Source organism: Centropristis striata, chromosome 3 (genome assembly GCF_030273125.1).
Source record: "Centropristis striata isolate RG_2023a ecotype Rhode Island chromosome 3, C.striata_1.0, whole genome shotgun sequence".
NCBI classification, from domain to species: domain Eukaryota; kingdom Metazoa; phylum Chordata; class Actinopteri; order Perciformes; family Serranidae; genus Centropristis; species Centropristis striata.
Window position 1 is genome coordinate 32,147,427 of NC_081519.1, and position 22,933 is coordinate 32,170,359.

General features: G+C 39.1%; 1 protein-coding gene across 1 annotated transcript in view; it reads right to left on the reverse strand.

The window, feature by feature from the left end:
* Positions 1 to 18,930, reverse strand: part of cntn2 (contactin 2) — an 84,429-nt gene extending 65,499 nt beyond the window's left edge. Inside the window, exon 1 of the mRNA XM_059328419.1 lies at positions 18,747 to 18,930. The gene's annotated coding sequence lies outside the window, so the exon portion shown is untranslated. The remainder of the gene's footprint in view (positions 1 to 18,746) is intronic.
* Between the last annotated feature and the right edge of the window lie 4,003 nt (positions 18,931 to 22,933).

Below are 22,933 nucleotides of genomic sequence, written 5' to 3' on the forward strand. Positions count from 1 at the left end.
CCCTAGATGAAAGCTTTTAGTGCAAATCAACATAAAATCTGGTGCATGTAAAATGTTTATTTTGTGCTGTTAAATGCCTTATTTAAAAATATTTCAGTAAAAACGATTGCAGGAATCCTCAGCAAATGGTTGTTCATGTTTTTATGAAATAAACATCAGGAAACAGAACAATATCTACATTTTTTCTCTCAAATATAATCCTTAAGAAAAACAGTATTGGTCAGGCATAGGAAAAGAACTGGTAGAGATACATGACTGTGCATTTTAGTTTTTGGAACATTAAGAAACTTAATGGTGGCCACCACAGTGTCTCCCTTTAGGGCTGCAGAATGTAGTCCAAACCCTTCACAGTCTCCAAGCTCTGCTCTTGCCACCTCTTGCAACAGACCAGCAGAGGAAGAATGGTCAAAGTTAAATAGATGTTTAAAGTTAGAATTTTTTCAAAAAATGAAAAATCATGCAGACTTTTTAATTTTATGGAAGACAATCCCAAACTATGATGAGCACTGAGCATAAACTGTCATTTGTTAGATATTTACCTCAGAGAATTGTAGCTGGTTTGTTATTGACATTTTGTATTTGAGACAGACTTGACAGCATCCTGTGAACTGAGAATGTGTTTTAGCATGTGATGCAGAACATGAGGTGTGCTATATAAATAAACTTGACTTGATTTGCATAAGGCATTATTCACCTTGTCTGCAATGAGTCAAGCAATAACCCAGATACAGTTGAATGTCACCCCAAAAAACTTGGTTAGTTCTTGGTTATCACCAGTTCAGTCCTCATTGACAAAGCCTATAGTTAGGGCTGGCTGAGGCCTTGGACCAGGTCCTGGTTATGTCGCTATAGGCCCAATGTGTTGGGGGACACCATACACCGGGCCCCTCTTTTCTTCTCTCTCTCTGATGTCCCAATAGGGTGTGGAGCTGTGGTCCTGCTCGGCATCACTCCTGCTGGTCTCACTGCTGTGGATCTTGTTCAGCCCCAGATGGGAATGCTCCTCTCCTGGTCCACTCACCATCACTACTGGCCAATGATGGAGCTTCATCTCCTGCTGCTGTCTCCTCCCAGAACTCCTGCTCCTCTCTGTCTCTCTCCCTCTCAACCGTCTCTCTCTATCCTCCCTCCCTCTCCCCCTTCATCCTCTACTGTATCTACTCTATTCTACTCTGTTGATCTGTACAACGACATCTATTGACTCTATTGTCTCTCCCTGAGGTTTCTTCTTCTTTTTCCCTGTTAAAAAGGTTTTTTGAGGAGTCTTCCCTGGCTGCTGTGAGGGTCTAAGGACATAGGGTGTCGTACCATGTACAGTCTGTAAAGCCCTTCAGGGCTTTACAGACTGCCCTGTAAAGCCCCTGAGGCAAATCTGTGATTTGTGATTTTGGGCTATATCAATAAAATTGACTTGACTTGAACTGACTTCTTTCTGAAGGTTGGACAGCTCACCTTGTAAATACTGCAGTCAAGCTGCAGAAAGGGAAAGAAGCAACTATCATTGCCTTTGCCTTCACAAATTCAAAGCTGATATAAGTGACATCCCATCACATGCCACCTTGACTTGACTTGAGACAGCTGCATGTGTATGGGACAGAATGGTGAGGTGAGAAAAGTCCAACAGCCAATTAAAGCTCAGCTTGGAGATTCACACTGTGTCCAGTTTATGACGGGAGCCATGGTGTGGAAAGCTTGAGGCCTCAGAGGAATTTCAGAGACAAGTGGCAGAGATTTCTGTGGATGTTCATTCATCTGCTGTGTTGATGTTTTCTGTCCAGTGTTCAACGTGTGGAGGTGTTCATTGAAAACTTGTCCACTCATGTTGGTGTCTGTTGTGCTGCTTTGCTTCAGTCCAGCTCAGTGCCTCTGTGTAATGGTGCACTGCCTGGCTCCATCTGTGTAGGCGGCTATATTTACATCAAGTGGAGCTATTAAAGAGTTCAGGTCAGACACAAGGGGCGCTCAGTGAGACACTCATTCTTTGTGTGAATACACAGCAATGGCTAAAAATCTAAATTACAGCTCTATTATTAAGCACTGATTACATCTTAAGTCGTGAATTGTAAGTGGGAATATTTAGGTTGAAATATGAACCATACTTTGTTTCAGAGCAACCATGTACAAAATAATTTAATGTGATCACATTTAGAAAGTTATTCATGCTAAAACAGTAACTAACCCAAGTCGATGATATAAATGTAATGCATATAGCTGGAGACGCTTTTCAAGATTCATGAAATATTAAATCTACACAGATGGGTCTTTGTTTTTGTATCTGTCCCAAATCTATAGTGTTTACATGCATTAAGTTACCACTTAACCAAGTTACAGGTTTATGTCATAGACAGTATATAAAGATGGATTCCAACAGGGGGCGCTGTGCTGTTGCAGAAGCATTTTGGTCCTATCTATCTCAATACTAAATGAGAAAACTTCTCACTTGATTGTTACCTCAGAGAAAATTCTCATGACAACACTGTGTTCACAATTGCTAGTAAAAATATTCTTCATGACAACATGATATTAGTTTTGTAAATAATGGTCCAATCAAGAAGAAAATAGATGATAAAGAATAGTATGATGTGGGGCGTGGCTACCTTTAATTGACAGGTCACTAACAGAGAAGAAGAGAAGAAAAGCAATGCTTTTTTGTTCCAAAAGTCCACGGCTGTGGACTTTTGGAACATTTGGAACATTTTGTTCACTACAATTGTCTTGTTCAGCATTTGGTTGGACTAGTAGATACTCTAAGGAGTTGCTGTTCAATTTTTCTAGTAAGTAACGTACACTTTGTTTTTGTTTTTTGCTAGCCAAAATGAACATTCCAGTTAATGCTAACATGAATTAAAAGCGACTTCTCTCAGTCAGGTTGAGGTGTACAGAGGCCTGTAGTCAGTGTCCTCCACGGCCCAAATATGGTCTGCTCCCAGTTTCCGAAAACAAGATGCCGACATACAAAAAGAAAGATGGCGACGAGTGTAACGCTGAGCTTGATGCTTCAACCAGGCAGTCCACAAACCAACGGGTGACATCACGCTCACTACGTCCATTATTTATATACAGTCTATGGTTATTCACTTATTCCCCTGATGCTAGACACTTCTTTCTGACTTTATTCGTATCTGTGTGTGGAACAGACTCAAGGACAGGCAGAGCATAGCTATTCCTCACAGCACTGTTCAGCATGGAAAACTGATTACTTGTACAAATCTTATTTAGACTTCTGGGGACTACTTAAGACATAACTGTTATTTGGCAAAATATACCATTTGATAGTTGGAGTGATGCAAACAGTTCAGGTTTTGCTGTATGAAGCAGTTCAATGAGATGTGTGGTTAAATGTCAATGGCTCGTCTCACACCAATCTAGTTACATTGTGCAATTTTATACTAGAATACAAAAAAATGTATGTAGTTCAGTTGGCTGATATTAAGCCAGCAGCCAAGGTTGAGTCAGAGGAGACGTCACTTTGATCAGCAGGAAGGGAATAAAAGGTGGGCAACATGATACTAAAGAGATATAAAGTACTAAGACAAATATCAATGAAGAACGAGCACTGTGAACAGCTTCTAAGGAGACATGTAGACATCGTGTTGAACGCACTGAAATACATTTTCCCTACAAAATTAAGCATCATGTTGTGAAGAGATCAGACTATCTGTGGGACATTCTGCTCTGACTTTAAAGAAAGAACTGAAAAAGGATAAAATTGGATGTTTAAGATATTTTATCCCCCCAGGGCTGAACCTGTCCCATACCTACGCTCATATTACCCTTACGCTGTGGTAAAGTGAGACACAAGCCAAACTTTGTATGTGTCAGGATTCTAAAACTGTACCCAGAAAATGCTTTGATTCCGGTGAACACTTGATAACCTGGAGTTTACGGTATGTTGCAATGATCAATACAGATTAATGTTGTCTTTTGCTCATATACAACTTGATCTCCAACTCTTTTAGCTCTTTAAAGCTCAAATCCTTAAAAATTTAAAATAAAATAAAAAAGCCTGGCTAATATTATCAGCTGATTTTAGTGCATCACATTTAGAAACAATGTCACTGTTACATAGTTTGTCCACCAGAGAGAACTGACACATTTGACACAGCTGACACAACAACTAAATACAACCAGATATCCACATTTAACCAAAATTTGAGCATTTGTATTAAAATGCACAACTGAGTCAGGCTCCAGGTACCTTTCCAGGTACATTTCATTTTCTCAAATGATGACGTTAGATAGTGTGCCATCATCTGGCCATCAGGTACAGTACAACACTTGATTAACAAGCATTGTCAACAGAGCATCTCCAAAACAGAACATGTTTAGTGTTTGAGCACACTATGCTATGCTATGACTTTGTTATGTTCCCCTCTTTGTATGAGACTGGGGAACATAGGACCCTTTTTCCCCGCATTTCCCAAAAGGGTCCTATATTTCCCGGTCTGTTACTTTTTCCACCATTCCTGCCAAATTCCATTAACAATAGGCCTATGTAGGCTAGGGCTGGGTGTAGTTAAGAACCTTTCGATTCGATTCGATTCGATTCGATTCGATTTCAATTCTTTAGGTCACAATTCGTTTCGATATCGATTCGATTCGATATTGATGTAAATGCTTCAATATCGATTCAATAATAAGTAGAGTTACACAAACAATCAGAGTACCTGTTGATCATTTTAAAATCATTATTTATTTTCATGCCCATATGAACAGCCATGGTGTAATTCATAGCATTGTTGAGCAATAACACATCTGAAAATAAAGCATTAGCACAATAATACTGAAAACGGACTACAAAAGTAAAAAAAAAAAATACAGTACTGTATTAACATTCAAGTAAAGTGCTTGTAAACTTAAATTATATTAATTTTCAATTGGCAATTGTGATAAAACTCACATAACATTTTTGAGAAATAAAACAACTGAAAATAAGCATTAGCACAAAAAGATTAAAAGAGGAGGGTCTTTTTCTCCCCTGAAACAGCCTGGTTACTGATTGGATAGATCGCTATGCGGGATGTGACGTAGTACTCTACACAACAACAAAACACACATTTGTAAAAGCTGGCAAAGCAGGGTTCCCAACTTAGCGACTTTGTTGCTAAATTTAGCAAGTATTTTTCAAGAAAGTGACTGGAGATAAATCCAGCGAGTCCTTCTTACTCTTCTTAACGAGCCGCTAACGAGCCGGAGGTCGGCTTGTTAAGAAGAGTCGGCAGTTAGCATCAGTCAGCTACAGTTAGCTCTGTAGCAGTAAACAATGTATCTGCTTCTGCTGCAGGAGGTGTTCACTTAGCAATCTCTGTTTGTTTACAACAAGCACCGGACACTCTGTGTGCAGTTAGCGATGTCGTTAATTCACAATCACTATGTTTATGATCTCCGGAGACTCTGTTTACATTTAGCCATGCTGCTTTCAGCTGCTGACGTTGTGCACAGTTAGACTACAAAAGTTCACAGCGCCCCCACTGGCCAGGAGGTTCAATCGATTCAGAGGATTCAATGAATCGATATTGAATTAAGAAAAAAATATATTGCAATGCATTGATGAAACGATTTTTTTACCCACCCCTAATGTAGGCATACGGGCTGTTTGACGCGCATATGCAAATAACCTAACCCTAACCCTAAAAGGAAAATGCTAGACAATATGATTAGGGGTGGGAATATACAAACATGAGTAATCCTAGATTTAAAAAGCAAAACAATGAACTGCAAAGTAACCAAAAAGTAGCTGCTGTGCAAATTTAAGTTTTGTGCTGCTTGAGCTAAGGTGGGCCATGTGACGGTAGGCCTGCTGGCCATGCTGAGAGTCTACCGTAAAGAAAAATGGGGAACATAGGACCTTTTTTCCATAGGACCCGGGGAACATAGGGGTGACCCCGTTCGGCCAATCAGATCACAATTCATCTTCAATGTATTTTGAGTGCATTCACATGACTGACTTGCAGTGCAGTGCATGCAGTCAGCTCTATCCCACTGCAATCCGATCACCCAAAATGCATTTTAATGCTAGCTGTTAAGGGGATCATTCACAGTCATATTCTCACCTACAGGAAATTTAGAGTAAACTTAACCTGCATGTCCTTGGGCTGTGGGAGGATGCTGGAGACCCTTGAGAACCTTCAAATCTCAAATTTAAAGCCAATACTATGGTGGGTATAATCACATTTGCTCACAAGAAATGGTGGTGTGGAATTTCTTCTGACCTAATAGCTGAGCATGTTTCTATTGCACTCTTTCCAACAGCATTCTGCTGCTTTGAGTGTGTCTTTTTAACAGACATACTGCCTTCACTTCAGTGGAGTTAAGCCACTATCAATGAAACTCAACACATTCCACATTGATTATGCCCTGTCAGCTCCTGAAAAGCTTTCATTGTGAAGATTTTCTCCTTTGTCATAGAGATACACTTAACATCGGAGGGAGAAGTGCAGGGATTGGATTAAGCACAGCAGACCTTGACATGATCACTGCTCTCGGCATCTCCTGACCACCCAGCTGGATCAAGCACCACAAGGACAGTGTGACCGCCCTGAAGAGAGAGCCAGGATAAGAGCCAGGCTGTTCCACTACCCAGTCTGCTCCTGGCTGCAGTGCCAGAAAAGTGAAATGGATGAAAGAGGAGTCGAGCTCTTCATCATTTTCAGTTCGCCTTCTTTTCAATCCAGACCAAACGAGAAGATGCAAGATATCAGAAGTAGTGGTCGACCGATACAGGTTTTTTAAGGCCGATGCTAATACCGGTTATTTTGACATCAGTCTTAACCGATCCCTGATATGTGCTGCCGATTTTTTGGGCCGATTCTTGAAGCCGATATTGCCTTTTTGCCAGTTAGCTCTGTAGCAGTACAGTGTGTATGTGCTGCTGCTGCAGGAGGTGTTCACTTAGCGATCTCTGTTTGTTTACAACAAGCACCAGACACTAAAAACTGTTCCTATTGTTTGTTTAAAAGTAGTGCAATAAAAATACAGATGTTTTCCCTAACATGATGAATAATCGTGATGACAATATTGATCAAAATAATCATGATTATCATTTTGGCCATAATTGTGCAGCCCTAGTTACAAGTGTATTTTGTTGTGCAGCCCTGCGTTGTCTCTAATTTAAGCCTCTGTCAAATGAAGGCCTGGTTCTCTGTGCAGTTGTGATACAGGTTTAGGTTTAAGGTTCATTTTTATTTATTTTCATTCTAGAAATAATGTAAGCAATCATGGTTTCATTGTTGACAATGAACACTGTGACTGAAGCTTATGGGCATAATTTATAAACTTCTTTGTTTTTTTATACTCAATGGGTTAGCTGTGCAGCTGCCTTACCTAACACTATCAATGTGACAGCGCCCTGCCGCTGTCCTGCTATTAGCAGTCTGCAGCATGTTTTCCTGCACAGCGCTTCACTGAGTTTCCATTCGCACTCAGGCTGTTTGAAGACTTCTATCTACTGCCTCAACACTTCCTACACACCAGGAGATACACACACACACACACACACACACACACACACACACACATTTGAAATATTTATTTATCATGCCCACATAAAAAAGGTACAAGGCTTATTGCACAAGGGACATAAATAGTGCCAGTGCAGTTGACAATAGGAGTGGGTCAGTTACACGGTGCCTGGGCGGCTGAACACAGTTACATATATGATGAGCTACAGGTTAGATAAAAAGCAGACATCATTTAAGGATACAGTAAACATCGTCTCCTCCAGACTGAGCAGCTTCCAATAATAGCCGATACTGAGCAGCACCTCGCTAACTGTTTAGCTCTTCTTTTAGAGAGGCCCTCAGGCCATCTGAAGGCCCCTCACAACCAACCTGTGCACATGCCCCAGACTACCATATATAAAAACTAAAAGTTTACATTTGTAGCCTAGCTGAGAGATAGTCTGCTGAAATTAAATCCCTGAGGTTTCTTCCTTTTTTTCCCTATTAATGTTTTTTTTTTAAGGAGTTTTTCCCCAGGCCAATACGAGGGTCAAAGGTCAGAGGTGATGTATCATCTGTAAAGCCCTTTGAGACAAATCTGTGATTTGTGATTCTGGGCTGTATAAATAAAACTGACTTGACTTGACTATATTATTGAGGACATGACTATAATCCTAATCCTTTTATATTCTGTCAATTGAAGAACTGTAATGAATGGTGTTTTTGGGCCTTTTTGTTTTGGTTGGAAAATTAACCACTTAATTTTAATCAAGTGTCCTCCCAAGTCTTTAAGGGTCAAACATCAATCAAAAATGTTTTTAAAAGCAGCAGTAGTATGTGCTTAATGACCTATCATTAACAAAGTTTTGCTCCTGTATTTTGTTGAAAGATAACGAATAGCATTTCTGTGACCTTATCCTCACACCTGTCTGTGTGTTAAAATTCAAGTGACTAATGTGCCAGGACAAGGGTAATATATATATCATATAAATGATGCAGTCGAAGCAGTGCATGAGCAGACAAGCAGAGAGAATAAGCAGGAGGTGAAGCTTTCAAGCAATCAGCAAATCAAATATTCATCAAATCCTACCCAAGTCTCTTATGATCATGTATGCTTCTTAAATTCACTCCACGCTGACTTTCTGGTGTTTCGGGGGGTTATTGAAAGGATATTTCATTACCAACCAACAATCCAAATCGACACCCATTTAAAATAATGGCATTTTTTTCAGGTTTTTCTGGTAATTTTACCAGAGGTGGCCAGCATCATGAGGACATGATTTAGGCAAAAAAATGAAAAAAAAAGAAAATGAAATAGGCCATTATTTTAGAAAGGTGATGAAAATGTTACTTTAACAAGTATGGGTCATAAACGGATGTATAACTAAGGAAGTGAGTATTCAGCACTGAGAGCACAGCACAATTCACCACATTATTACCCATGCACATCTTTTCTACATATAATACATAAAAGCCATTCTTTTTAACCCCATCCAGCTATCCATCCATCTTTCCATCCATCCATCCATCCGTCTGTCCGTCCGTCCATCTGTCCATCCATCCATCCATCCGTCCATCCATCCGTCCGTCCGTCCGTCCATCCGTCTGTCCGTTCATCCATCCATCCATCCATCCATCCATCCATCCATCCACCCATTCATCCATCCATCCATCCATCCACCCATTCATCATCCATCCATCCATCCATCCATCCATCCAACCATCCATCCATCAATCCATCCATCCATTCATCCATCCATCCGTCTGTCCGTCCGTCCATCTGTCCGTCCATCCATCCGTCCGTCCATCCGTCTGTCCGTTCATCCATCCATCCATCCATCCATCCATCCATCCATCAATCCACCCATTCATCCATCCGTTCATCTATCATCCATCCATCAATAAATCTGGCGTTAACTGTGAATGTACAACCAGTATTATTACATTTGCAAAATGAATAAAAATCTTTCCAGAGTCTTGTTTTTAGGGTGCAGCTAGAGAGAACATCAGCATAAAAGAGATGTGAGAGCATGAAGCAGACTGCTCTAACCACAGCAGCACTACACATCTTGATCATGCTTGGCTGGACAGCTGAGTCACCTTTCTCCACTTATTAGTACTTATCATTAAAACCAAGTACTGTTCGAGCTCACAGATGAGCATCTACACATATATACATGCATGAGAATGGAACTTCATTCAAGCCAAGATTCACATTACTGGCAGAGCAGTGACAGGCCAATTGCTCTCAATAAGAAAGAAGTAAAATAATATATAAAGGAAACAGTGAGCTGCCCTCATCTTTTTATTCAGTAGATTTTGTCTTGCTTTATTTTTCATGAAAGTTAGGCCTGAAGTCTATAATGCTAGGAAACAATTTATAATCCAGAAAACAATGCTTGGGGTGATATGGAAATTCTGTTATTCTGTTATTTTTTCTATTGAAATGATCAGCAACTGACTGACATATGGTGTTGATATTCATTAAGCTATTTATTTTATTCTTATTTATTCTTTATTTCCCCAAATATAATTTCTAGATTGATAGTGCTACATGTTTAATGCGCCTGCATGTTTAAAGTATCCCACTTTGAACATTGGCAATAAATATTGAAATCATATGTAAATGTAACTTGTTCATTCATTTTTTTAGATTTAGATTAGCAAATTAGCTTATTTGTTCCTAATTTCTACAACAGTTTAACTCCATTTCAGCAGTTAGAAATATTTGGATCTAACATTGTAATCTATATTTGGCTTCAACTAACCATTAAACACCATAATGGGGAATCAAAATACCCTGCTCATTCCAGCAGTTGCAGTTTCTCTTGCTGATGTGCTCCTTTCTCCTTCCTGCCAGCTCCATATCTCCACATCTATTTGACACTCTGGAGCAGCACAGAGGTTCAGCAGTCATGAGAGGGTGCTGCTCATATCTTTCTGAGATGGAGAGATTGACCTCTCTGGTCTCACCCCCTATTAGAGCACAAAGAGCTGTTGAGCAGGCTGGGCACACTGACATGCATCTTCTATGAGTGAGAAAGGTTTTACTGTTCCACTCCAGCTCAAAGCCTGTCATATGAACCACAGATAGAGTCTGGTCCATTCAACTGTTGGATCGATAGCAGCCTTGATGTGGAGACATGGAGCAGCAGAGCAGACACTATAGATGTAAGGGAGAGCCTGACTTAACTTGTCTTAAGAACAAGCTGTTGTCTCATAATCACCACTGAATTGTGTCATCATCTCAAGAAAACAAATGGTGCTTATATTCATTTTCCTAAGCTCTTAGGTAGTGGTCGACCAATACAGGTTTTTTAATGCAGATACCGATATGTGCTGCCGATTTTTTTTGGGCCGATTCTTGAAGCCGATATTGCCTTTTCTCCCTCCATATACATGATAAAAATGACACAATGATAACAAATGATTGTTTCCGGTATCAGCAGCAGCTCACCAGAGAATGGCAGATGTTGCACCGAGCCTTGCCTGCTGTTGGCTCAGTGAAATGGGATAATTGATCTGCGAACGCACGCACGTCTCGGCGTACAAGTAAAAAACGCAAATATCGGCCGACATATATCGGCTGGCCGAAATATCGGTCTATCTCTACTCTTAGGTTAATCAATGCAGAAGGCAAGGAATGTGTGCTGTAACTGTTGTGAATATTTGCTGTGTAGTATGCTGCTGCAGCAGTAGGAAAAGCTGCTAACATTTTAATGAGATTGAGTTAGGTGTGTGTTTGGTGAACGAACTGTACCTCCCTGCCCTCTGAGGAAGAAAAACACTTGCAGCGTGATGAACTCTCAGGCTGCAGTCACACATAAATTAATTTAACGCTCGCGAGTATTCGCCTCCTGTTCACTTCCGTTCTATGCGTGCAAAGGGGGCAAAAATTAATTACAAAGCAAATTCACATATTTGCATTGCTTGGAACAGCTGATATCCCACATATGGCATATGGCATATAGGAAGCAAGGTTATTATTGTTAACGAAAATTAACGAAGTAACGAAAACTAGAATTGAGAAAACATTTTCGTCAACTGTATTAAAAATAAAAACGAATTAAAAAAAAAAGATAACTAACTGAAACTGTATTGTGTGGTTACAAAACTAACTAAAACTAACTAAAATTATAGTGAAAATGTCCTACGTTTGTCTTTGTCAATTTTTTAAATATATAATCCAGTGTTTCTATTTCTTCACCACTGAGTGTGTGTATTCCTGCTTTGTGGGCTTCCAGGAGAAGCGGGAATGAACTTAACGTAATGACACCATATTGGCTGTAAAGAGCAACTTCTCAGCTTTCAGAAAACATTTATTTATTTATGAAATGTATTTATTTAGCTCCGACCAAATAGCTGCTAGTTAGTGAACATGCAGGAACCAAAATTCACAACACCCGGAACTGTGAGAGTTAATAACCTTATTGGGGCTGAGATGGATAAGACAAAGGAAATAAAGTGAAAAATGTATTGTGACCTCTTTGAATCTCACACCCAACACATAGCCCATTACAAAAAACACTAAAACTAACATTAAAACTAATAAAAACTAAACAAAAACTGAAGCATTCTTTTAAAAATAAAAAAAGTATGTAAAACTAAAGTATTTCAAAAAATAAAAACTAAACTAAAACTAGCAAACTCACTCTAAAAACTAATTAAAACTAACTGAATTTGAAAAAGTAAAGAAAAATCCAAAACTATTATAACCTTGCTAGGGAGGTATTGATCACTCGTGACTACAGCCTAAGCAGTATATTGTTGTTTGGTCGCTGTGCGTTTAAGCTATCTGAGGCTCATGCTAATGCTAAATTAGCATGTTGAACAGAAACAGTATCACAGCTGCTCAGTTTACGCAGGCTGAGTGCATAGTGTCAGACTGCTGGAGTTTCTCATGCTTTCAACAAATTCAACAAAAATGTGATAAGCTGAATCAGCGACACGACCCTATTAAAGTGTGCCTGTAACATGCAAATGCTGACGGAAGAAGTCAGAGCGCCAGGACATCATTCAAGCTGAGCAGCTGTGATACTGTTTGCAACAGTGAACAACACATCAGGCCATCATGTAGATCAGGTGTGCAGATTATCTTAAATAAAACCAGAACCTGACAAACACATCTAAGGTAAGTCTGATCTCACTAGTGTCCTCTAATGAAGCAGGAAGTGGTGCAGCTGTTAGACTTTGTTGGGCCAGGTGTGGTATAGTGACCTGTGGAGCTCCATAGTTTTAAATGAAGTCATTATTTTATCACTTTATCAGTTATTCAAATAACTAAGTCGGAAAACTCTGATTTTGCATCAATCATGGGTAATGGTTTTGCTAAAACAGTTTCCTAAAGGGACATTTGAAAATATGTAATTTTATAAATTGTCATGGTTGTAATAATTCATCGATAATCAATTGTCATGGCTGCCATGTATAAGTCATAGAAATTGCTCAAATTTTGCATCCCTAGTTTCAACATGGAGTCATTCATCTCAGCCTTAAGAGAAAGAGAAGAAGAGAAGAGGTCATGTTACCATCATGAGATAACAATAAAACCTGATCAGGATCTTCAGACAATGGTCCTAAAAAGATTGGCAACCAAAACCGCTTTCACCCTCTTTGCACTGCTAAAATCATTTGTAAACATCTGGGTTTGTACTTTGCAGCCAGTGGATTTTTGTTCCAACATGAGAATGCCAACCACCATTAAGGAATAGACCAACAGAAGGACAACCTGCAGCGACACACAGCCTGTTTACAGAGGTACCTGAACCGTCTGAAGTCCCTGCCTTAAAGACGAAACATGTGCTCAGGTTCTGTGTTTTACTAACTAGAGTAGCAGTAATGTAGTTTTGTGCCTGGACAATGCTCTGACATGTTGCCTTTGTGTGTTGCCTCTGTTTTTGGATTTTTCCTCTTTTGTTCTGTATTCAGGGCAAGAAGGTCAGCGGTTCGACGGTTCGACACTGGCTTGCAGCTCTTCAGTGTTGAATTTGCATGTTCTGCCTGTGTCCAGGACCTCCGGCTTCCTCCCACAGTCCAGAGACACTCTAAATTGCCCACAGGAGTGAAACACAAATCCCATAGGAGTGAATGAGAGCATGAATGATTCTCTGCCTCTATGTGTCTGCCCTACAACAGTCTGGAAACATGTCCAGGGTGTATCCTGCCTCTTGCCCAAAGTCAGCTGGGATGGGCTCCAGCCCCCTGTGACCTGAGTTCAGACAGATTAAATTGTATATTTAAATATGTGTTTAAACAAACAGGCATTCAATTTAACTTTGCATACCTACATTATTTATTTGCTGAATTTCAGAATCAAGTAGCCTAAGGTATGGATGGAGAGCAGCTACAGTACAGACTTAATAGTACTTAATGACAATATATGCTTTCTTCTTTTCAAGGATTTGGCTAAGTAGGAATGTAGGCTAGTCAGTCTGCTTAAGTAGACATTAAAACTAGGAGGTTCTGCACACAGTCCACCACAGACAAATACATGCATGCTTTCTGGTACTGTACACCAATTAGACAATTTTGGATACAAGTGACAGATCACCTATCACATATATTAGAGTGCCTCTGCCTCTTAGGAGACATGTCATCAGTACAATTACATAATCACATTACACTGTTTACAGCCCTAGCTGTCGCCAAGAAAACAATCCTCCTGAACTGGAAAACAAGAAATAAACTGAACATCACACACTTGAAGGATTTGTTAATAGATCAAATTTCAATGGAAAAAATGTCTGCATCAATTAATCACAACATACCCCCGTTCAAAAAAACTTGGTCCACATTTATTCAAAAATTCACCTGTCTGCTGTCAATTCCACAGAACTTTGCAGCACACCTCTTTTTCTCCCTGAAATATCCACACATATATACAAGCACTTATACATACAAAGTACACACACACTTACACACACACTCACACACACACACACACACACACACACACACACACATATATAGCATTTACATAAAATTTCCCAATTGTCTGTCTGTCTGTCTGTCTGTCTGTCTGTCTGCTGATCTGCTTATCAGCATATATGTATGGCCACACAATAACCTTCCACCTACTTGCTAACCATCAGAAGTCAATGTTAACAACAACTGGTGTTGTAAATATCTATTTTTATTTTGATTATTTACTGTATTTTCTGTTTAAGTTGTTTGACCTTTTCTTGTTCTGAAAATAAAAATAAAGTTGTCCTCCAAAAGTGTGTGTGTGGGGGGGTTGGGCCAAAAAAAAAAAAAAAACTAGGAGGTTCTTCTTACCAGATATAGTAAGGAACTGTCTAATCAGCAGAATTACATTGAGTGTGTTTGAGGCTGCAGTCCAGAGCTCACTACCCAATCAGAAGAAAGGAGGTGCTGAAGGCCCTCCCACCAATGAAAACAGTGTGATGGAGCTCTCTGCACCATTTACTGTTATTTACCCCTCTGCTCTTCATTCCAGTTAATTGCATGAGTATATGAACACCAGTCTAACACCAGACTACATTCTGTTCTTCTAACCCCCTGGCTATCTAAACTAAGATGGTCTTTTAAGAAAAACTTGCTGCTAGCAGAACACTGCAACTGAAATAGTCTGATTTCAGTGCATAAATAAGAGCAGGTAGAATATGTAGAGACTTCTCATCAGTGCGTGACCTTAATGGCATAAACACAACATTAAGCATGGCTGAACATTTTGCTGAGAATCACTGGATGCACAGAGATGAAACTGATTAATGTGACTCTGGATAAGATGGAAAAAAAGAGTGTTTCACAAAATGAGGCAGGTCATTAAAATGTCACTTTCTCTTGCACCCTATTTCTTTCTAGTTTTCCATTTCAGGTCTCTTTAATTATAATATGTAAGTAAACCAGACTCTTGGTCAGATTGTTGCATCCACTTAAATGTAGCCACTATCACCTTTAATGTCTGCAACTCAACATTTTGCAGCCTTATGAGTGTTTCTGCAGTGTATCGTGCTAAATATCTCCCATTTGATCTCTGACCACTTAAATTCAGCTCTAAACTCTAATCTCTCAACACAACTTCTCCAGCTCTTTGTTCAGTATTTTTTCAGCGAGTACAGAGTTTCACAAGCATTTTTTAAAATTTGTTTTTTAAGGATATGACAAGTCAGCTGCTGCAAAATTAGTATGTGGCGTCTCACTTGTCCGCTCACTGAACTGAAAATCTAAACTATGAATCATTAAATTCTGTTTAACTGCATGTACTGTACTCAGAGTGAGTGCAAAGAGGAAATGTGAATGTAACTGACTCATGAGTGAATGATTTCTAGATTATGAAGTGTATGCTCTAAAGGGCTATAAAATGTTATAAAAACAACTCTCAAGTGTTTTCCTTTAAGCCTAACCTGTACAATTAATTTATTTACAATAGTCTACAGCCACCTTCCACAGCTGCAAAATTAAAAACACCACTAATATTAGTTAATGGTGACAGTGTGGTCTGTTTTACAGTGTAAACAGTCGTGCATCTGCCAGTGTTCAAACTCAAAATAACGCAATTTAAACACAAATCTATTATAGTAGTGAACCAAAGTGTGAGACCCAATCGAGCAGTATTTAGAGAAATTAATGCTATGGAATTATATGATGATGATGATGATGATGATGATGATGATTATCATTACATTACATTGTTTAAAAACATATTATACCCTATTTAGTCTTAAGAGTGGAATGTATTACTATAGTTATGAATATCGCTGACTATTCCATATAATGGATAAAAACAGTTGAGAATGTGAGCCTTGTTATTCCACTATTCCCTGATCTGGTGGGCTGTACAAAACAACTCAGATACGTTAAATATTTAAAATCATGCAGGGAAAAAAAAAAATCTCCTGTGTGATGATCTTTTTTTTAATCAAAAGTGCAGTGCTCGTATAATGGGAGATTAAGTAGATTTTTCAATTCTGGCCAAATGAGGTTGTGTGTGAAAGTGGGATGTACAACGAGGTGTAATACTCTTGCGTAGTGTTAATATACAAAGTGTATATTGGGTAATACATGGATGTACATTGAGATATAAAGAGACACAAAAAATAGTTATTTAAAGAAAAAAAAACTTAATCATTCAACATGGTTAGACATATATACAGACACAGATATAAGAGGGAATAAATTTACATGCGGCACAAACACATGGATGTGAATAACAGAATGTGTAAATTACAGACCACTACAACGTCTGCAACGCCATAAAACACTTACTTTTCATAAAGTACCACACTATCCAGCACATACACATTGAACATTGATATTCACTGGAAACTATTTGAATATGATTGGAAAATCGAACCTTGAAGCGCACTTTAAAACTCAGAAAGATAGGTAGGCTAAATAGACTTAGAGATGAGATTAGGGCTGCAACTAACGATTATTTTCATTACCGATTAATCTGTTGATTATTTAAACGATTAATCGATTAGTTGTTTGGTCAATAAAATGTTGAAAAATATCAATCAGTGTTTCCCAAACCACAAGATGACGTCCTCAAATCTCTTGTTTTGTCCACAAACCAAAGAGATATTCAGTTTATTGTCATAAAGGAACAAAGAAACCAGATATATTCACATTGAAGAAGCTGAAATCAGAGAATTTGGACTTATTGTCTTTGAAAAACTGCTCAAACCAATTATTATTATATTATCAAAATAGATTAATTTAATAATCAATTATTGTTCGATTAATTGAACAATTGTTGCAGCTCTAGATGAGACGAGTCAGGGTGGAAATCTAGAGTGAATTGTGTTACTGACACAATCTTTTGCTCCCCTAAAAGGCGTCCAATTAGAAACAGTGCAATGCCGCAACACGTCCTAGGTAAATAATGATATTGTTGAAAGACAAATTCAAAAATCTTCAAAATCGCGGATGCAAACCTTCCTGCCGTGCGCAAGCCACATATGAAATCAGCGAGCTATGCCCTAGACCAGGGATGGGCAACTGGAGGCCCGGGGGCCGCATACAGCCCTCACCCTTACTTGAAGTGGTCCTCAGTACAACTACATGCATTTGAGCATGAAATCTTAAAAGTGCAGTGTAACAATGCACAAAATTACTTCTTGCAATTAATGTTGGTCTGCTGTTCTTGCACTGATAAAAAAAATAAATCACAGTAAGTGGTTATTTTTTATTTGCTTCAAACCTTTTGTATTCCTATTTATACTGTTATACATGCATTTGAGCATGAAATATGTTAAGTTACTGCACTGTAAACATATTTAAAATTGCAGTTTCATCATATCTGGTTTAGTACACGGTCCTAGATGTGGCCCTAGTGTCAATGGAAAATTGTGGCCCCCTCCAGCATTTAAATTGCCCATCCCTGGTCTAGACACACACACACACACACACACTTCTTGCTTTTATAGATAGATGCTCGATGCTGTAATATGCATCATTCATGAAATAGCACTATCTATCTGTATTATATGGAACACAGATGATACTGAATTACAATTTAGTCACATTATCACCCATCCTCTCATTCTTAAAGTTCATATTCAATCAATCGTTGATGATTCCGCTGTGAGCCTCCAGGTCCTCTGGAACACACAGTCAAAGACCCCTTATGGGCTGCGTTTAGGAAAGTACTGCTCAATCTGGTTCAGTTTTTCCAAATGAGCATCAGCACAAACCATACAGTAATGATAAACATGAGCCATGAGCCAGGCTCCAAACACTCCTCAATGACTTGATACAGCATCCGGAAGTGCCCCCAGCATGCATATGGATCTTAGAAACAGGGATCTGTCTCTTGTATACTGTATATCACAGCAAACTGCTCACAATATGGGACTTATGTGTGTAACATATTCAGCAAACAGCAGATACTCAAACCGTCTGTGCATTCACTGCACACACACAGAAACCAAAGGAATGGAAGAGTTAATAGGGCTGATTCAATGATAAGCCGAGACACCAGGAGTCCAACGATAAGTCATGTTATCAGCTTTAGATTTAACTCAATTGCCGGATTGAATGTGAAGTTTGGCGAAACATCACCGTAGGCTACGTGTGAAAAACACAATGTAACATGATGGTTCCTCTGGGTCACTCCGAGGTAGCTACACTTGTGCTATTGCGTCAAAATACTAATAAGCAAAATACCCATTGATAGGGCAGCCTGCTGAGGACCAGACCTGCTCCAAACAACATCCAGAAAACCCGCATCCGCCGGTAGCTACTATGTGTTCAGCGCTTCATCCGCAAAATGTTGATATTAAATTAGTAAGAGGAGGAAAAAGATGAAGGTGTTTGTTTGGTGAGAGGTGTGGGTTTGTTTACCTTTCTAAGATGCGGATTGTCTTCCTCCGGTCGCTGCGATGCGGAGCCGCGGAAGATGCGCAGGAGGCGAGATAATGCTGCTGCTTACCGTGTTTCACAGCTTTGTTTCTCCTCCTCCCTTCTCTGCTTCCTGCTCCTCTCTCCTCCTAGGACATCAAATGTTAGGAGAACCACTGTCAAAGACGCGCCAGCCTCTCTCTCTCTCTCTCTCTCTCTCTCTCTCTCTCTCTCTCTAATTTCGTCTCCTCCTCCCCATCCTGTCTTCTTTCGATCACCTTCTGCTCTCCTCTCACCAGTGTCAAGCCGGCGAGGATGCAGCAAATGTACTTCCGGTCTCCAAATGACATAGGCCTAAATTAAACAAGACATTTTTTTTCTTTTCATGAATTCTTTACAGTTAAATCTGAGGTCCATTCTTACAACGCAAGACACACTGATGAACTTCATCTTCCTTTTTGCAGCAGTAGCCTACACTGCAAAAAAGGTGTGTCTAAAAAAAAGATAAAAACACTAAATCTGACGGAAATGATCTTGCTGCATGGACAGATAATTTACCTTGACAAGATTTCTGAAATTAAAATAGTTAAATCTAGAAATAAGCATGTTGAACACTTAAAATAAGAAATGAACTCTTAAAACAAGAAAAAATATGTAACACTTCTAAATGTAAAGCTTTTTTTTTATCTTAGTAAGAAACAAATAATTTGCAGTGCACTCTGCTCGGGCCAGTTAGTCGCTGCTTGCAGCTTTAATTTATCTTGTTTTAAGAGTCAGTAATCCTACAAGGTGTTTTTTTCCTTCAGCCACTGGAGTGAATGCAGATAGCCTATCACTGATTTGGTTGTGACCAGAATTGTAAAGCGCATAAAAAGCAATACAGCAGTGTGTGTCATAGATGTTTTACATCTATATTGACTGTCTTGCTTGTTCCCTCCATTTAGTAACCTATATGTGCTACTGGTGCTTTATAAAAGATATGTTATTTAATTCAAAGCAGTGTAAATAATAAATCAAAAAAAAATTCCAAGGACACCATTATCTACTCTTTTTCATATGTCAGTGTGTAGATGGCCTATGTGTTTGTTTTTTATATATAAATAAATGGGCACTTTGCAACTTCATTTGCATGTAGGCTAAGTGTTGTGTTGCTATATGAGCTATAGTTGGACATAGAGAGTTGATCAAAAAAGGATCAAAAAAGGATCAAAAAAGGAAATATGAAAGTCCTTGTACAGCGTCAAATTAAAAGCTTTTATTTTGAAAGATATTTTTCAAGGCTTCCGGTGATTTTCTTACGGACCTCCATGAGCTTGACTCAGCCGTTGTTAGATGAAGTGGCGTCAATTTGCATCTCCTTTTGTTGTGGGCGCCTCGGCTGCCTGGAAGTGAAGCCCAGAGGGGGCAGGTGCTGCTGCTGCCCCGCTCCCCACCCCTGCCCCCCGGGGACCAGTGAGGAGAATGAGACCCCTCCAATTATACCCGACATGGATGTAGATTGGGATGATATCATACTTGCACACTATAGAAAATGAAATGAATTGTACTCATTAATGATTTGTTTATCATATAGGTTGGTGTATCAGTCAATCAATAAGCTATCAATAAGCAGATACTGATCCTCAGTGGTTTCAGTCACTTTTTGACTTTTTACAAATGGAACAAATTTAGTCAGAAATGAAAGCCCTAGAAATAAAATGTATTGCAATTAGGCACACACACAACACACACACACACACACACACACACACACGCACACATTGAGTTTGAGTTTATTTATTTAAAACAGGGACAATACATATTAATGACAATATACATGTAAATATGCAAGATTATAGCCAACGGCTAATTTCCATAAAGTACATATATATATATATATATATATATATATATATACACACACACACACACACACAGTAAATACACACATAAACATCAAATTAGATATTGTAAAATTATGTTTTAAAAATGCAACTAAATTAATTGTTCAGAATATAATTCATTAGTCAATATTTCACTGAAGGCTAATAACCCGGTTTCTTCTGTGAGGGGAATAGGAATGTGTAAAAATAGAAAGGTTTGACCATGTTTAGGTGAAATACAGACAATTTGCTATGCCTTTTTATCTGCAACCAGTAAAAAGCAGACAGGAACATCAATGAGATCATTCATAGGAGTGAAAACCATGATGTAAAAACAGTAAAACGGTTTCTGTGAGAGCGATAGCATGTCACTGGAATCTGTTGATTAATGGATTATTGTGTGAGCAATGAGCACTGATCTGTTTCTATGATTTCATATTTCACCCTCGGGGTCATTATAACAGAACTGGCAACATACAAAGCACCTCCAATTAGACAGACAGGGTCATCTTATGACAATACACAGCAACAGACATCATGCAGGGCCAGCATGATCAGCTCCTGGCTAATTGGTAATTACTCAAGTCACAGTGCCTCAGGGAAGACAGATATGTGCTTAATTAATCAGCACTAACTCATGCTCTTGTTTTCTTGGCTAAATAATGAGCCTACATGCTACTTCATCCATCCAAAGCTCTAAAACTTAAGTTCTTATGAGCTGAGTGAAAGACAGTTGTAAAAGTGCTGCATGTGCTGATTATTTTCGATAGAATGTTTGGAACTTTTCATTTCATTGGATTCTGTTATTGTTGCAGCTGCAAATAGCTTTCTAAGCAGCATAGCTGCAACACAAAATAATACAAAAACTCAGAGACTTTCCTAAGAAACAAATTCTCTACCAGCTTTATCAATTATTTTATATTTTCCCACTCTTATGTCATTCTCAATATAAACATGTGATAATTGATGAGGCACATATTCAGTAGCAATAGTCAGAGGCATACAGTTTGTTTTTGTAGTGTTTCTTTGTCAATTTCTTGTTGCCATAGAACGAGACTTATAGATGTAACTAACGTTCTATAACAGACTGTATAGAGTACCTGGATGTGCAGCGATATGCATGATGTCAACATGATACCAACAAAGTCATGTGTGACCTGGGTTATGCAAGCAACCTAAAGAACTGGCACCAAACAGTTCATGCACTAGAAGTTTGCTAAAACTCTTAGCAGAGCGTTGGACGTTTCCACGTATAAGTTAAGTAAGTAAGTTATTTCTCAGCAGGTGTGTCTTGCAAACATATCCTCCTATTGCCTTCATTCTTTGCAGGCTCGCTGCTTTTGTGTGTTATTAGCTTGTGGGTTTTATACTAGAGTGACCATTCTCTCTGAAATGTTTTGCCTGGACTGTTCTGATGGCTAGAATGTAATTATTATAATTATAATAACAATGCATTCTATTTGTGGTCACCTTACAAACACAGGGGTGAAAAAACAACAACATAAGGTAAAAAAAGAACAAAATCTACTTCATAAAAACAACAAATAGCAGAAGTGAGAATGGCATGGTCAAACAGAAATGGCTAATCTAAACAAGTGAGTTATGAGCTGTGATTTGAAGGTGGAGAAATGTCTCTCTCAAATGTTTTCTCCTGGACTGTGCTGATGCATGTAACTCAGTGATAATATGGAGCTCTCCCTCCAGAGGGTGGACCACATCCCAAGCCCCGTCTCTCATTTTCAGAAAGGGACAGGACATGGATTATTCCTTCGGCTGGTCAGCAAACTGACAGCAGCAACATCGGTCTTGCTTTCATGGCGTCTTTCATTGCACCAAGGCAGGATGGTGATGGTCTCAAGCAGGTGCCTTCGATCCCAAAAACAGTGAACAACTTTTGACTCACAGTGAGGGGGTTGCAGGTTTGAATCCGGCTTGCAGATGTGTGGAGTTTGCCTCCTCCCACAGTCCAAAGACATGCAGTGAATTGGTGACTCTACATTGTCCGTAGTAGTGAATGAGAGCATGAATGGTTGTCTGTCTTTATGTGTCTGTCCTATGATAGTCTGAGACCTGTCCAGGCTGTACCGCTTCTCTCGTCCAGCAGCAGCTGGGATCATCTCCAGCCTTTGTGACCCAAGTTGGAATAAGCGGTTAAGGATAATGCTATATAATATATACTTTTATCATATAAGTATATGTGATCATACAACCCTCTGGACTCCACAGAAATGCCAGAGTACATCTTCTTCATAACTTCACAACGTAAAAACGAAGCATCATCAAGCCCTGCTGCCAGCTTTTCTCTAAAGTTTTGTGAAAAAAAAAATG